General features: G+C 39.2%; 1 protein-coding gene across 1 annotated transcript in view; it reads right to left on the minus strand.

Annotated features, from left to right (window-relative positions):
- gcgrb (glucagon receptor b) overlaps window positions 1–17,868 on the minus strand; it is a 45,202-nt gene extending 27,334 nt beyond the window's left edge. The window contains exon 1 of the mRNA XM_053331652.1: window positions 17,844–17,868. The gene's annotated coding sequence lies outside the window, so the exon portion shown is untranslated. The remainder of the gene's footprint in view (window positions 1–17,843) is intronic.
- Between the last annotated feature and the right edge of the window lie 295 nt (window positions 17,869–18,163).

The raw sequence follows: 18,163 nt of genomic DNA on the forward strand, positions 1-18,163 counted from the left end.
TAGTTTTAAAACACCCATTGGTGTATTATATCTGTACTAAAGTAATACAGAGGGAGCAAGACTAAACTATACGGAGGGAGCAAGACTAAACTAATTTCATAAGATGATAGATTTATAATACACTTGTTACACTTGTTACAATTCATCTAATCCAAGCAAACACTTAGTGATGAATCAAAAGAAATGTATCCAGGGTTTGAAAGCAGTAATGAATATGGTCCTGTTTCTATAAGTGATCTCATTTCCATTTCAAATGGCTTATCAAACTGAAACACATGGACCTCATGCACTAGACTGCTGTTGTGGAAGCCACTGAGTTCATTCAAACCAGTGTACATCGAGGCCCCCGGAGCGGCTTACATGAGGTATTTGATGATACGATGTCACCAAAGAAAATCAGTGAGTTCCTCTTAGCCAACTGTTCACATTTGTTCCTATAGTGTGTAATTGTCCTCTTAATCAACATAATAATGCATAAGCCCACAGACCGAGGGCACACACACACACACACACACACACTCACACACACACACACACACACACACACACACACACACTCACACACAAGTGTATAGTATCCCTCTAGTGACTTATCAGCATTATAATGGAATGGGGGAGGCACAAGCAGAGCAGTATATATGCCAAGACACACCCTACTTATCAAATGTATAGTATCTGTGCACTGATTGCATTCTATTACAATGCAGACGCATTGTGATAGAATGGGGGGACAACACACGGCGCAGTATATATATGCTGAGATTGGACTGTAGATGGAGAGCTGTAAGGCAAAGAGATGAGGGTAGAAAAACCCCAGAAGAAATGAGAACCCAAGTGGACATTCAGGCGCTGGTTATAGGTGCTTCACAGTAATTGTGATGTAGTGCGATTTTGGCTGTTGGTAAACCAGCGTTCACGCTGTTCGTTTTCTGAAATAATGGAAACACAATTGACGATTGTTGGAACTGTGTTTGCAAGGCTATAGTAAGGGTTATTCTGTGTAAAGAAAAAACAAACAAACACACAAGAAAATATGTATAAGCAATGGATTAAATTGTGTGTTAATTTACTTTCATGTAAACTGCAATCATTTCCAGCTTACTGTAGTAACCTGTTGTTATGTCAGTTAAGGACCATGATAATTAGCTCGATTAACTACTTTATGTTGTGTGGTTGCAGATTTCTTCTTAAACAGCACCCTGCCGTCCTGTGTAGACATCAAACCCAGGTGCTACAACACAGAGATGTGACATAATCTGTCTAATGTGCTGCTCTTTATTGGATTTGGGAATATTTACACACCTGCAGCATCATCCAAATTCAATACACAAGATAGCATTTACTTGCAGAACACCTGGTTGAGTCCTCAACCTCCAAATGTGATTAAAAATACAAACAACAAAACATAAATCTGACCTCAGTGTTGCTTTGCCAAGAATGTTTGTCCAGATATGTTAGAATGAAAATATCAGTGTGATCTCACATTTCTATACTGTAATACAAGGTCTGAATAGTTACCCAGAAATAGATGTATTCTACGTCTTCTGCATGGATCATCATCTGGTGAGGATACTGAACTTTTGCCTGAGACATGCAGCTCTAGCGTCAGTCCATTAGCGTTATATGATATGCAGTACTGTGCAAAAGTTTTAAGCACTAAATGTGAATTAATGCAACACCATAAGAGAAGCATCTGATCTGTCCCAAACTTTTTCTGTAATGACGCCTCACAGAGTGTAAAGAACGACCTTCACAATCAAGAAGAACAAGGAGTCCCGCAACAGATGGTACAACCCCCTCAGAGCCCTCATCTCAACATTCATTGGAGTTACATGAAGACACAGAAGCAACTGAGACGCCGAAATCCACAGAAGTGCTCTGGAAAGTTCTGCAAGATGCTCTAACAGCCTTCCTGCCAAACACTTTGAAAAACTGTGTGCAGGTGTACTGAGGAGAACTGCTACTGATTTAGAGACAAGTATTGATTTCATAGGTTTCTTCTGTTTACTTATTTAAGTATGTTTACTTTCAGTGCTTAGAACTTTTGCACAGTACTCCATTAATTGCACATTTAGGACCCTTTTACAGGGTTCTTATATCAAAACTCTAATCAAGTCAGACACCATCAAACAATCCACACAGTCCAATTATCTATCTAGGTAGAGCTGATAAATTCAACTCCCGACCGTTGTCATTTTAGAAATGAAATCTCTTTTTTTGTCTGCATCTTTCTGGACTCAAAGGTGCGTTTTTTGAATCATTACTAAGATTTGAGTGGTGCTGTAAATTGGACTGTCACTGTAAACAGTTAAGCTCTCTTTCTGTGTCTCTGCATCAGTGTTTAGGAGCGAAAGGATTTTCCTCTCAAATGTCTGTGTGTACACCCACGTGATTGCAGACTGTTATCCGAACAAAGTCACAATCCATGTAACCTGAGTGTCAGAGTTGGTATGTTCAATCCTGCCGTTCCTTCCATAATCCCCCTCCATGGCTCACTCTGTCTGCTGTCCAAGCTACATCCCACTGTCCATTATTAATGGGGTCAAGCCTGCTCTGCAGAGAGTCAGCAGCTATGACAAACCTGCTGCTACACACAAATATTTACACTCAACAGCCTCAGTGTGTTAGTGTGTCTGAATGTGTGTGTGCTGTAGACAATAGCACAAATTGTTTAAATTGCTAATACAGAGCTGTCTCAAGCATCTAAGAAAACAGCAAGACTTTGCGTGTGTTTGAATGTGTTTGCGTGCTTGCATGCAGTGCAGAGCATTGATACGTGAAACCAAAACTCAGCAGGAGTATTGCTCCTGTCAACAACACCAATCAGGGTGCATCAAACCAGTCCAAACACCTAACAAATCACAAATATTGCTTGTGTGTGTGTGTGTGTGAGTGAAATAAAGGAAATAGAAGAGTAAGAGTGTTACTGGTAGGTGTGAATGACAACACTGTCCCTTCTTCTGCTTATTAAAAAATAACGCTAGAAGAGCAACATACTGAGTTCATGCAGGAACCTGTTGGCACCCTTTAATAGATGTCAGTCTTAACATCAGAGTGTCAGAACAGAAGAACTGAGACAACTGCTTTCATTAAGATATCAACATGACGCCTTGTCCATCTATCCAACCAGCCTCTGGCTCTTTCTGTCTTGCGGTTAAGAAAATATGAAGGAAAATCGATTAGTCAACTAGAACTTAATTGATCCCTACAGGGCCAATTTGTTGTACAACAGTAGTAATAACACATGATCAAAAACACCAAAGCAATTAAATACAACATTTAATGAAAGTAAAAAACATTGAGCATGTGTAAAAAATGTAGTGTACTAAATATTTATCAAGTGAGGTAGGGGTGTTAAATTGATATTGCCTATTACTATTGGATTGAATGAAGTAGAAGATTAAAGTCAAGGTCTTAAACTGGATTTTTAAACTGTATCTAAGACCTTAATCGCCTTCGTTAATGCATTCTTCTGTTTTAGATTGAGAGAAACATACCAAAGAAAAAGTAAAGATCGACTCAATCAAAGATCTGTTAATCAGAGTCATCGAGGACCTGTCCACACCGACCTTAGCCAGCTTCCTCAGACAGAAAAGACACTGCAGGCATTTTTTTTAACATATTGGTGTTACAATCAAATCTCAGCTTATTATCAATTATAATGCCCAAGCACTTATACTGTATGACTCAGCCATTTCTACATCCTGACTTTTCATTTTAGTGCTGACAGGATTGGGGTGAAGGTGTCTAAAATCTATACACGTCCTTGGACTTTGTCATATTTAATTCCAAAAAGGTTTCTTGACACTATTTTAAAAATACTCTGTGACAGGGCCATGACACATTTCCCCCTCCTTCAGCAGACTATTACTGTATCTGCAAACTTCACAATGTGATGGTTTATAAACTCACTGCAGCAGTCATTAATGTATAGGATATAGGAAAGGAAAGATGTTGAAGTTAGTCCAGATATGTCACTGTCACTCTCTGAGATCTGTTGGTGAAAAGGTCCAAGATTCAGCCAGCACTGTTGGTGTCCAACCCAAAATGCTCAGCAAGCACCAGCACGTGATGTTCAGTGGTGTTAATAGCTGAGAGAAGCAGCAGTCTGCTTGCAGGTTTCATGCATGCAGACTGTAACGTGTTGAGATAATACTCTGTCCTCTCCAGAAGTTCCAACTTTTCAAATGACTTATAACTCGTAAAGTCGATGCCTGTTGCCATTCTGTAGCTATACAGAGTCTTGGGGCGGCTATTTCTGCAATGGTAACTACTGTAGATTGTTTCCATAGTTTGGGGACCCTTTGCTGACAGAATGACAGCAAAGGGAATATTAAAAGTATGGCCTATTTGACAAGCACAGCATGACAGCATATGGCTGCTAATGTTATCAGGACCAGGGCTTGTTCTGGCCTCACAATGTTTAAGTATTCACAACACTGCATAACAAAAAGAAAGGGACAGATTGATTCAAATTCAGACGTTTCTGTTTTAAGACAGCAGCTTCCTTGTTAAAATCATGCACACCAAATCTTGAATAAAACATATTAAACTCCTGAACAAGAGCCAGATCTGATGAAATGCCTTCTTAAATTCTTTATTTTGTAATTTATAGTCCTGACAGCGTCCCAGGCTGAGCCTGAACAGTTATTGCTCAGTTTATATTCAACCTTTTGTTTGTAGCCCAATTTAACCCTCTTAATTTAACATTTAATCTCCTTTTTTACAACATTTAGTCAAGAAATTAACTTGCTTAAATGGACTTTTTTCTTCTTGCTGCTGACAAGTGAGTGTAGTCACACACACAGATGAACCCAACATGCAAAAACTCTTGATTCCTTTTGCATGCTGTATAAAAATCAACTTAGAAATGACAGCATCAAATAGTACTGCCTAAAAATCACCCTTGTTGTTTTCTTTCGTTTCAGTATATGTGATATACATGTTTCAATTACATGCAAATCTTTTGAGACCTTCAGTTTTGTCCCTTATAACCCTGTCACGCAAACCCTGTCACGAAACTACACAACAAGACAAGCAAGGAGTACTGTGTGTGTCTATCATGTAATGGTCACCATAAGAGAACAAAATAATAAACAAATATGACTTTAACCCACCAAGATATAAATAGTTTCCTTTTTTAAAAAAAAACCTCTCGAACCTTCAAAAAAGGAATGATTTCTGTCAGTGCAGTTGCTAGTCATGTGCAAACAAAGACAACAGTGGTTCATGAGAAAACACAGCTTCCTCATTCATTTCAATGAAGCTGATGTTTTGACATGTCTTCCGGCAAGGAGCTGGCATTGACCGATCAAACATGTGCAAGCACACATTCCTCATAACTGACTCTGTGGCCTAAACACTGCTGTATTTATACTATTTCCCTGGTGATCAACATGTTAGAAGATAATATGATTATCTAAGTGATAACTTTACAGAATTTTTAGGGGTGTATTTATTTTCTCACAGTGTTTTCAGAATGGTTCCGGGGTTAGATAATTGTTTGTCACTTGCGTCCTCCCCTGTTTATCTATTCCTGCATGTTTTTAATATTTTTTGCAGATTAAGATCACCAAAGAGACTTGTTTATAAAAGTGTTAGCTGGTCTGGCAGCTGGATTTTAGCTAAAAAATTAATAATAATAACAATAACCACACTATGCTTTGTTCGTGTAGAGGCAAAGCAGCTTACATAACTCTGTAGCCTTCAAATTTCAAATTCACACCACTCCTTTTATAATAAAACACACATTTATTGTTAGGTTTTATTTATTTTTAAGCTTTTGGGAGAACAAAATTAATTCCAAAGGACACAATAAGAAATCGTGTCCACAGCGCCACCATGCATGAACTAATTAATATAAATTGTCTACAGGTGTTGCAACAGGGCAATTGGTTACCAAGATGCATGTAATTATTCTTAACAAATTTAATTTAATTACAGATTTCTGATTAAACTTAAAACTTACACTTACTTACATCAAGCCTTTTAATATTACAACAAATAAATATATATTTTAACAATAGCTTATCAGATGAGTAAACAAGGATGAGTAAAGACAAATCTCCAAAATGTGTTACTCTGCTTCCCTCCTAAAGGGAATAAAGTCATTACAATTTTTTTTTACCTTGAGTGACAATGCTGACTAGATGATGTTAGTAGGACATTAAAGCTGTGGGATGAATGCCTTTAGTACTCACTAAGCAATAATGGGCCTGTTGATTGCAGGGACAGTGGAGGTGGATGGATGATTTGGTTGGTTCCTGTAAAATTAAACACACAAGGAGCTGATGGAGATCTTCATCAGTCTCTTAATGTGATGTACTTTAGGTCCGCAGCATATCGATCTGATCTCGGCAGGCTCTCTACACACTGACAATCATGACAATGGTTGATTGTGCTCCTGAGGCTGGGAGAGATTGTTAAGCGTGCAACCGAGCAGGTAAAACTGACATGAGTAATTCACTATAGGATTCAGATGTGATTTAGGTTTGTAATCAGATGCCTTGTTATTCATGAATCAATATCTTTGTTGCTCTGTGTGTTTCTGTCCTTGAACGCACACTGTTGACTACGATCTTTGCTTTTCTTTAATCATACACAATGAAAACCAAAACTGAGCACATGGCAGCAGCTGCTCAGTTCTGTCCTGCTTTTGATAGCAAGGGCGTTTAATTTACCTTTTAGCAGTAAGCAGACACTTCTTAACTTCTAAAGGATGTATTAAATCTGCTAGAGGCTCCCACGGTCTAATACTGGAAGATTTAGATAAATGTTTGCAGATATGTGTACCACAGTATTCCATCCTGTTATTTATAACCTCTTTACACTTGATCCCTGAATAGATAACAAATATATTCCACTTCCTCTAACTGATACAGTCTCTTCCTTTTTCCAATGCCCAGTTCTTGTTTGGCCACAGTGAGCACCAACGATGGTTTTCAGGATTAGTAAACAAGCCCAGATCCTGTTTTGGGAGTCTGTCTCATCAACATTTTTGTTCAGTCTCAATAGCTGAAAACCACTTCTGCTTATTTTAATATGAAAACATAAATACAATCAGCTCCAACTAATAGGGATGTTACGGTATTATGTTTTGCACAAAGGACATGGAAGATAGACAGTAATATTCATGAAAAGCAAGTTAGGTACATTTATACCCCTTTTCCACCGAGCTGGAGCTGGTGCTGGTTCAGAGCCAGAGCCTGACTAAGCACCGGTTCTTTGCTTTTCCACCGCCAAAGCTCCAGCCCGGAGCCTCAGAACGGGAGCCAGAGCAAGCACCAACTCTTTGCTGGTCTAAAGCAAGAACCGATAACGTCAGCGGACTGGGGGCGGGGCTAACGTTTATTAGCCGGCTAGCGGGGTTAATGTTTATTAGCCGGCTAGAGGGGCTAACATTTATTAGCAGACTAGCGGAGTTAACGTTCATTAGCTGACTAGCGTGGCATTTACAGAGGGTTAAAGATTTGTTGATTAAAAGTACTATTTTTATCTTTTTTTTGCCAGAGCTGTCGTCTTCTTCTTCTTCTTTGTATTCTTCTTCTTCTTCTTCGTTTCCGACAGGCTAGATGCCTTGCGCCATGTTGCTGCCTCTCAATGGTGAATCATGGAAGTGCTTCAAAGGCGCACGCTGGCTATGTTATACAGTGACGTAATCGCGTGGCTCCTTGCCGGTGGAAAAGCAACAGGTTCGTAAGAGGTGCTTGGATTAGCACCAACTGGCTCTAGCACTAGCTCCGAACTAGCACTGGCTCCGGCTCGGTGGAAAAGGGGTATTAGTGATGCGTATTTGTCGGCTTTTGGAACCACTTAATTATAATTGAAAGGCTTCTATTGCATGATAAAAAGGACTGCATTTTTATAACTACTTTCTGGTCTTCCAAGTCCAATCCACTCAAAGCACTTTTACACCACAAGCCACATTTATATGCTGATGGCACAGCATTCTGGAACAATTTGGGATTCAGTTTCTTGCCCAAGGAAACTTTGACCTGTGGACTGGAGAAGCCAACAATTGAACCGCCGATCTTCCGATGAGTGGATGACCCGCTCTACCTCCTGAACCACATCCGCTCATTCATTCATAAATGTTCCCCTAGTGCCACAGATCTGACTGTTTGACACTGCCACAAACTCTCCTCACTGTCGTCTCTTGCTGTCACACAATGTTTAATGGATCACAGCTGTGCTAGTGACCAGCTGGATGAAAAAACCTGTGTTCTTTATCAGAGAGGTAAGAGATTAGTGAAATTAGTTACTCTAACAATGAGATTATACCTGATGAAATGCATGTGAGACTCATCCTGACCTAGAGAGGCTACAAACAGCAACTTGAAATTATTTCATCAAAAGTGACAAATGGTAAATAACGGTTCCTGAAGTGTATTTATTCCCAATTCATGAATCCTGAAATACTAAAAGTAGTCCCTTACTTAATGTCTTATAGCTCGAGGAAAAAGGGACATCTGTGACTTATGAAGTCACATGATTTCAATCTGTCACACACACACATAGCACAGCTCTTGTATATCTAATATATCTAACCCATGTGATTTTGGCTATTTGACATTCATGTGCTTAAAGAATCCAGAGGTTGGCAGGAGAGGGTCATACATTGGGATGACTTGCAAGTAAACAAAAAAGTTTCTTCTTATTGAATAGAAACTGATCCTGTGTACTCTCCAAACCTAACATGATAATTATTCCACAATTTCAGCTCATCACCCTGCTGTGCTCATGTCAAAATTATATATTGCACCTGCCTTTCACTACCCGCCAAACCAAATAAATGATATGATTTCATATCAAATAAAGTGAAGAAGTACTATTCTCCTAAAAATAAATTTAGAAAAATAAATTTCTAGTACACCCTTTCGTCTTCCTGTAATCATGGGCTGATTTTATGATTTCTGGGAAACAACCCAAATGTTGCAAAATTAAAAAAAAAACTAAACATAAATCCAAAGTGAAACATTACTTTAAATACTCATTTAAATATGAATGCTTAGAACCAAAAACTGAAATTATTGTTTAAATGCTGCATGTAGCTGTTCAGGTTCCTGTTTATGTTTAGTGTTAGGCTCACAGATTCTTTTTAAAAATGTAAAGAAAGACACTAAAGAAAGTTTGAAAGTCTTGACTACTACTGTAGCTGGCTACTCAGCAGAATGCGTCTAATTAAAAGGTTTAAATTAGTTTGTCATGATGTTACTTTTGAATTCCCTGTTGTACTGAAAACAGCTGGGTGTGCTTTAAGTGAGCTCAGCATTTTCGAAGCATGTTGAAAATGCAACATTTTAATGTACTTTACACCGTTCATTCTTTTCTTCCAGCATCAGCTCATTTTTGACATGATTTCTGCGTGAAGTGAAGTTTGCAACAGAAGGGACGAACATCAAGACAAAACTTTAGCTGTTCCCTGGAGAACTAGGACAATGGTTGTCCCAACAACAGGAGTCATGACGACAGACGGGCAGCATGACTAAAACATTAGTTGGGAGAGGGTGAAAGACATGGAGGGGTAATTGATATCCTAGTGGGTAAATGTTCACCTGTCCAATTACAAATACTCTCTCGACAAGCACTTCTGTCTTCCACATAACAGCACACACACACATTAAAAGGAATGCCTTGATGTACATACGAGCCAAACAAAAACTGTCATACAGTAAAGCTCAGAAGGACATCACCAGTCTGCCAGAGTGATCCTAGGCCTGGACATATCTTCCTAGTTCAGTTCTTCAGTTGTGCAGAGTTTGTGTGGGGTTTAAATTAGCATCCGGCAGAGGATTAATTCATCATTCAGTGTTTACAGTCCATTTATGGACAGTAATTAATGCATCAGCATGTTGGGATTCAGGAATCAGCAGCGACAGTCTATACTGTGTTGATGGTGTTCTTTATGTATGGTGCATCAGTTTGGAGGCAGTGTATTGCTCTTTAGCTTCTGCCCACTTTTTTCCCAGCATGTCTTTTATCCATTTGCTGCACTTAGTAAAAACCTGAACAGCAAGCTGTTTTCTCTTGATGTACCTCAAACACATTGGGGCAGGAAACCTTTTACTCCACAGTTACATACCTATTTTTCAGCCACTTTTACTAGTTAGTACATTTATTTTGAGAAAATATTTGAATGTTCAAATATACCACAGAGTAACACGTTCAGTCACACACTCTGAACTCAGCAAAATAACATCTTTATGAATAGTATTTGTTAAATGTATTGTACTTGGTTTACTCCTACCAGACTAAAATATTTCAAAGGAAACAGAAGATTTTAGCTTAAATGACTAAAGATATCTTTATCTGACAAACTGGTTACCTGAGACAGTGCTACACTGTCCATCAGCACCAGCTCTCCTCAAGGCTATGTGCTGAGCCCCCTCCTGCTCTCCTCCTTCACCCATGACTGCGTGGGCCAAGCACAGATAAAACCACATTGTGAGGTTTGCAGGCAACACTATAGTCATGGGCCGCATCACAGATAGACAGCATACAGGATAGACATGAAAGTCCTGTCATCATGTTGCCTGGACAACAACCTCCAGCTGGACTTCCAGAAGACCAAGGAGCTGGTGGTGGACTACAAGAGGAGGCAGGACGCCCACACCACCATTTATATCACATGAACCAGTGGAGAGAGTCAGCAACTTCTGATTTTTTTGGTGCATATCAGTGAAGATCTGTGATGTCCTCAGCTCTTTGGCATCATGGACAACGTTTTTCCTCCTCCACCAGCTGAGGAGGTTTCTCATGGATATGCTGCACCTTCTACAGGTGCACCATCAAGAGAATCTTGACTAGCAGCATTTTGACATGTGGTCAAAGCTCTCTGACTAAGCAAACTGCACTGGAGTACAACCTGTCTGAATAAGTTCGTTTTCACTGCTGAACATTTGAGTGTTAAATTGAGCGTTAAATTCACACAGCTTTGCACTGTGAGGTCCCCTCTATCTGCCTGCGTGTGCTCTTCAAGTCCAACACACAGACACAAAAGAAGTCAGGAAGCATGCTTTTAAAAGGTCGGTGGTAGGGGAGAAGTCTGGTTACTGCTCTGCTGCATAAACAGATTTACAGTAACTACACTGTGTTGGAGTGTGTTTAAGTGACTTCCTTATCAAACAGGGTGTAAAAAGGAAGGATTATTACCATTAATAGGTGAACAAGGTGAGATAAGAGACTTAGATACAAGCCAGAAACACAGAACATCAAGTGAGAGGAAAAAAGAGATGTGAAGAGGGGGGGGGGATGATGCAGGTATGCAGTGAATGTGATGGACTTGTATCTTGGTTTTCAATTTCACCGTCAGTCAGAGAACTCACAGAGCATAATAAAGATTAGATCCATTCAGATAGTCACCACTGAACGCACACACACACTCAACGGTATGACAGGGACACGCATGAACACACATAAAAATTAATGGTTTTGATTTTAGTTTCAAATTGCTGTGTGTTTAGGGGCGATTAATGAGTATGAGTTAACAAGCGCTATACGTTTAATGAGAACGCCTGCACCGTAGAGTTCGGAGGGCTGAGAGAGCTCCACGCTTTGAAAAATACATTCAAATAGAAAACACAAGCAGACAACATCAGAATTGAGAAACACGTTCACCAATTTGACCGTTGACCACTCGTCAGTGATGTTGTTTGAACATTCTGATTATTGCAGATTGAAGTGTCACAAAAATGCTAAGACTCAGGCACTTTCTTAGTTGCTCAAAGGGTCTTACAAAAATCACCAGGAGTAAAGTTTTATTGCAGGCCGCAAAAACTGAGATCACACACAGACAAGGTCTATGAAAAATGATTTAACGTTTAATATTGTGCACCCTCTTTTATATCTACAAACTTGCTGATGTTTGCTAGAAAGTGTTAAGACCTCCTCCGATGATCTTATCCCTAACTTTCTGCTGACAATAGTATTTCTTAAACCATGCCCACGCTTGCCCTAATATGTCCATCCTGGTTTTCATTTTATTTCTACACTCATTCTCACACTTGTTTTCTCTGCCCCTCCACCACAGACCCCTCTTTGACTTGTGCCTGGTCTCACTCTTGTAATAGCGCTCCGCACCTGGTGCTTATCTTGGAGCCTGGCCCTGACGTTAGTCCCTTTTCATACAAGCTCTCTGCTACACATGCACTTTATATTTGCAAAGCAAAATTCAAAGGGTATCATCCCCTCCTTGGCCTATACTGGCCCTCTCTTTTCTCCTCCACAGCGATCCTGGCTCATACTGGCCTCCTTTTTTCTTTTACACACAAACTTTATACCAACACCACCTTTCCTTTTAAAACAAACTTCTTTTAAATACAACATTATGTTTAGTCTTTTCTCTTACTATATTAAAACAAATGTTGCATGTTACATGTTTCACACACTTTCTCATTTGGTTTTAGTTCATATCTGTGGGTTACCATACAGCAAACTGTAAGTGCATTTTAAATCAGCAGGTTTGGTATAAACATACTTCATCCCTAACCCTTCATCTTAATCTGTAATACAGCCATTCATTATGAGTATAATTTATACACCACAAGACATTGGCTATGAAGCTTAGTGAATGTGATTGATGAAGTGCATCTTTTTGCATGATCACATCTATAGTTTTGTTTGTCATCTCTCTGATATTCTGACCCCTCTCACATCTCATGTGAGCATTTACCTCAAAGCTACAGTAATGCTCAAAATACTGCACAGCATCACATAACTGATAGCATGCCTGTGCCTCTGTATTTGCATTGGTAATGTATGTTATGACTATGCGTGCTTATGTTTTACTTGTTTGCATTTTCTAAATGTGATGTGTGTGTTTGTGTGTGCTTATGTCATTTGCTTATGTCTTTTTAAAGGTGCAGTGTGTTGAGCTCTCCCTGGCATCATCATTACCTTTATGCATTCCATTATGAGACAATAGTTTCAGTACAAAAGTCAAGCGATTTTTCTATTGTAGTATTTTGATTTGACTTAATTTTGTCACATTCTTCCCAGTGAATACATACTACATACGCAAAACCTGCTTATGTTCCACTTTCTATTTTTTTAGAATCTGCCTAACCTTTAACTCTACTGTATCTGTAGTAGAAGCTCAGCAATTTAAAACATCTGTAAGAGTGTCATGTCCCCCTGCCCTGCTGCCATTTCCTGGATTAATTAGCCACAAGGGTGTCTCACGTTGATGATATCAGCATCAAACTGAGAAGATTAATTAATGTGATTTTTGCCAGATAAAATATATGTCTAACCAGTCAGGGGCAATCTGCTTGAAATGTGCTCTCTTCATTCATGTGTGTGTGCATGTGTGTGTGTGTGTGTGTGTGCGTGCATGCGTGTGTGTGCGTGTGCATGTTATGTTTGTGTGTGTGTGTGACCACAGCATGCGTAAGAAACCTGGGACAATGTTGATTAAAAAACCAATGACTGTTGGTGAGGCTTCTTGTATAATCACTCACCCTGCACCTCAACCCACCCTTATGAATAAATAACAGAGATCAAATGGAGGAGTCTGCAATAGAAAATAAGCATGAAAAATGCAAGAGTACCTTTTACATGAATCTCTCTTTCATTCTTTGGAGATCCCACCAGACACAAAAACTGTTCAACCAGCATTAAATATTTTGTCTGTTGTATAAATATAATATCATTCTGGATCATGATTCCACACAAAAAATAAGTGCTTTTGTTCAAGTATGTGTGTTTGTCTGTGTGTATTTTTGGCCAGAAAGTAAAAATGTGTCCTCGTGTTTTCCCTGACTAAGAGGCCTTGTTGAAAATGTAACCTTAAGGTATATTGTGGATTGGATTTTCACTGATGAACTTTGTTTGTTTTAGGTGTGGATGGTTCCTTGCAGAATTAAACATTTTATTAAGTATGTTCTGGTTCCCAAGGAGAGAGTATTATGTGTGGCTGGAAGTGTTCTGGTAATAAAGGTTGAACTGAATCCACTGTGTGTGCTTGGATACATAAGAGATGTTGATTAATGCCTTTGTCGTACTAGGCTTTATTTCATTAGTTATACATGTAGTAGTGTTCCATCACACCAAGCTTGTATTTTCCCTGCTTGATGGCATTGATAAAAACATGGTCAGAGTGATAACTGGCAATTCAACCGAGCACTGAAATGTCAGTGTTTATATCATTCTTCCTGTGGAAATCATCTGCTAAGGAAAGACTGGAGTTCATCCAGGAACAAAAGAACTGCAAGAAACAAAACACCTTTCAGCCTCTGATGATGTTACTATTTATTCATCTGTTGATTTATTTAAACGGAGGTGAAGCAATTCGAGTTCAACATCAAGTGCTCTGTAAGAAAGTCTTTCCTGGCTGGTGTTAATGTTGATACATTTATTAAAGCTTCAATTAAATGTTTCAATGTTATTCTCTGCTGATCCTTGTGACTCAATGATGAGGTGTGCTTGTGATAAACAGGCTGTTTGTGGTGCATCCTCAGTAATCCAACCTCAGACTGCTGGTGCGAGGAAAGACTCTGGGTCCAGGTTTTCTTCTTGTCATATGGTGTCAAACACTACAACTGAAGACTCCTAAAGTTAATGTCCTGTGGAGTTTTCTGGTTAACTAAATGCAAAGTTCTATTTGCAATCATTGTTACTCACCAAAATACAATGTGTATTCTTGGTATACAAACATGTTGAGTGCATTTCCCTCCTCATAGAACAAGACGATTTATTAATGTTTACGTCTATGTTTGTTTGCTAGTGTAAACTTAGTTACTGTGCACATTACTTTTCAATGTATGTGTTATTCTTTTAATTACTTAAGTTTACCATACTAATTAATCTTTCTTGTTAAGATGTACAATATACTTTGGTATGTATTTCAGTAGTAATACTTGTATGTTATATGTGCTCTGCTCTCTGACAGGCTTTGTTCTTGGTTTACCTGAGAGAGATTCTTGCACTCACTACCCAATCAAAGGATAGAAACCACACAGCATCCTCCCCCGTAAAGCCCCAGTGTGCTTACTGCTCATCTCCCTTTTTCACTCAGCCACCTTTGAGAACAGATCATCATTTGAAAACTTTGTTCCATCCCGTGTTGCATAAGAATTCACCATGTCTACTAGCAAGTCCTGCTTCCCTATACTGTACTTGGTGCACTGTCTGGGGAGACCATGTCAAGCGCAAACTGAAGTTTGATAAGCAGCCAGCTGCTGCTGACCTTTTTCCAATACAATTTCAAAGCACTTCAAAGTGCACTGTGTACCTTTAAGTGCCTGTATTACATTGAAATTCAGGTCCAAGCATTTCATATACACTTCTTAATTGTTTATTTTTAGCCATGCTGGGGTTCGGGTTCGGGTTAGGGTTAGGGTTAATCTGGTGCCACCAGCAGGTCCAAGTTCTCCAATATCCAGTGAAATATTGCAATATCAACTGGACACACAACATTTTATACAGATGTTCATGTTCAGCAGTCCAGGAGGCGAATGTGTGAATGTGATAAAACAGCTACTTGTCTGAAGAGCTGACACACATCAATACAAAAAAGAAAGTGACTGTCCCAACAAGCTGTTGTGTGTCATCTGTGACTCTATGTTGCATGTAGAATTTTTGTTTGAAACTGAGATATAGTAAATATAGAGACAGCATGAAGCAGGATTTGATATTTACAAGCACATCAAGGTAGAAGCAATTGCAAAAATATGAATGTTGGCAGAGCTGCAATGATTTGTTAATGAATCGGATTGGTTGTTAACTATTAAATTAATTGCCAGCTATTTTGGTCATTGATCATTTGAATTAGATTTTTTCCCCCAAAATTTTCTGATTCCAATTTCTCAGATGTGAAATGTTATGGTTGAATTAGTCTTACTGACTGATATATTTGGCTTGTGCACAGCTGTTGTGGACAGAGTAACCCTTTGAAGATGTCACCTTGGGCTTTGGGAAACTATGATTGATATTTTTCACCATTTTCAGACATTTTATGGACCAAACAATTAATCAAGAATGTGTAAATTGAAAATGTGTCTCTTTATAGGGAATATCTTCTTCAGTTGCGCAAGGGTTTAATTTATTAATGGACTATTAATGGAAGACAAAGGTCAAAACTATTCGTTTCTTCCATCAATGGCTGCCACAAGATCCAACCGCAGTCCTTTTGAATGAAACTGACCCACTCTTGTTTCACAGCAGCCTTCTTTTGTTTGTTTATTGATTGGAAAAAAGTTTGGTCAGTGAAACCTCAGCTTTTGACAACAGGGGTCCTGCCAGGGGGAAGAAGTTAATGGAAAAAAGACATTAGCTCACTTTGTCTGCTTCCATGTTTTAAGACCGCGAATCAATATCCTTTATAAATGTTCTCTGTATGTATGCCAGTCCATCCCGACCAGGCAAATCAAATCTCCAGCCATCATACCATTACAAAAGAGTGGTCTGATGTCTGGGGAAACCACTGCACCCTCAGGCAGATAAACTTAGGATATTACTTCTTGGAGAGTAAAAGACAACACAGAGGGGGATGAAATGACACAAAGGGAGAGACGGGCCACTGTTTTTCAGAAATTGATGCAATCAAGAAGACACAATTTATGCTGACACACAATTTGGAAAACAGGATGTATGTAATAAATAGATTCTTCTTGGGGCAAGTTTCATTAATCACATCACTGTAATATGAAACTTGTCACAAGAAAATTAGACTACATTGATTTACGTTTTATGTGGTCACTACAGTCTACTGTAAACTAACTTCTAATGACCACAGGGACACTCATGGCCCCTTATGGCCTTTTTGCAGCTGCATTAGGCTATAAAAACTCTCAGATGTCAAATATGAGCAGCAAAAGAAAAAGAGATTGTCTCAATGTTTGCTGATAACAGCTGAGCTCAGTCTGGCGCTCTTTACGCAATGATCACAAGACAGTAAGACATCTAGGGTTCAACAAACAAGGAAATCTTGTAGAGAAAAAAATAGTTCCACTTTCACATGAAAACAATGTCTGGTGTGTCATGATCATGAAATAATCATGCAGAAATCATAGTGGAAACAGAAGAACATCTATCATGTACTACAGTAGATAGAGCCACATGTTCATCACACTGAACATTTCGTTATCACATTCAAGTGATCAACAAGCCATAATCCACAATGCAATTCATTCATAATCTGTGCTGTGCATGTTGTTCCGTAGTATCACCTCAGCCTCTGCCTTTTCATGCTTGACTCATCAACCGGTGCAAACGACCACACTAACTTATCAGTCCTGCATCAACACACAAAATGATCAGCATAGACAGGCGGATAAATGAATTAACAACCCTTGTGACAGATTACTGAAGGAGGAAACTACATTTTTTTATTGTAATTGAGTTCTTGAATTCCTTCATCGTGATGAGGCGACTGCGCGCTCACGTAACACCCCGGCAACGCACATTCACACACAGAGACACACACACACACATGCACGCACGCTTTACAATATCTGCATATAAAAGACATAAAACATACGAGCGTTAAAAGTGAGTGAAAAGCTCCGTGTTGTGGACGCGCAGAGGATACATAGGCTACAGTAGCCAAGATTTGTAATGTAGGAAATGTGTTACGGTAGATATGAGACTATAAATATTTCAGGGTAGGCACATACTGTAGTGTAAAGCACCTTAACTGGAAATATAAACCAGTAGTAGCTCCTGAAAAAAATACTACAAAAAGTTGAGGCTGCGCTCTCCTCCAGAATAAAAGAGAGGTACATCAACTTTTATGCTTTGTTTTAGAAAGTATGTGCCAACCACTGGACAGCTTTTCTACAGTTTAAAGAAGACAAACGCAGAGTAAACTGATAGACAGAGCTAACATCAACAAAATGACTCTTTACCTAAGCGTGCAGACCTCCTCTTGCGCCCCTGGCACCCACACACCACCCGCTGCTCATCTCCCGGCCTGGCCCATCACCACAGGTACAGTCCAGAGATCACAGCGTGGACGCATAACAGTGTCCAAGGATGGGATGGAAAGAAAGCAAGAAAAAGGGAAAGAAAGAAATAAAATAAAAAAAATAAACGAAACAAAAAGGGAGAGAGAGAGAAAATTGAGTTGTGGCTATAAATTCCTCTTCTTCTCCCAAAGTTTCTTTCTAGACTCAGTTTTGTCTTTTGTTTGTTTCTTTGTCTTTTCTGGATTAAATCTCGCTCCTGC

Source organism: Scomber japonicus, chromosome 2 (genome assembly GCF_027409825.1).
Source record: "Scomber japonicus isolate fScoJap1 chromosome 2, fScoJap1.pri, whole genome shotgun sequence".
NCBI lineage: Eukaryota > Metazoa > Chordata > Actinopteri > Scombriformes > Scombridae > Scomber > Scomber japonicus.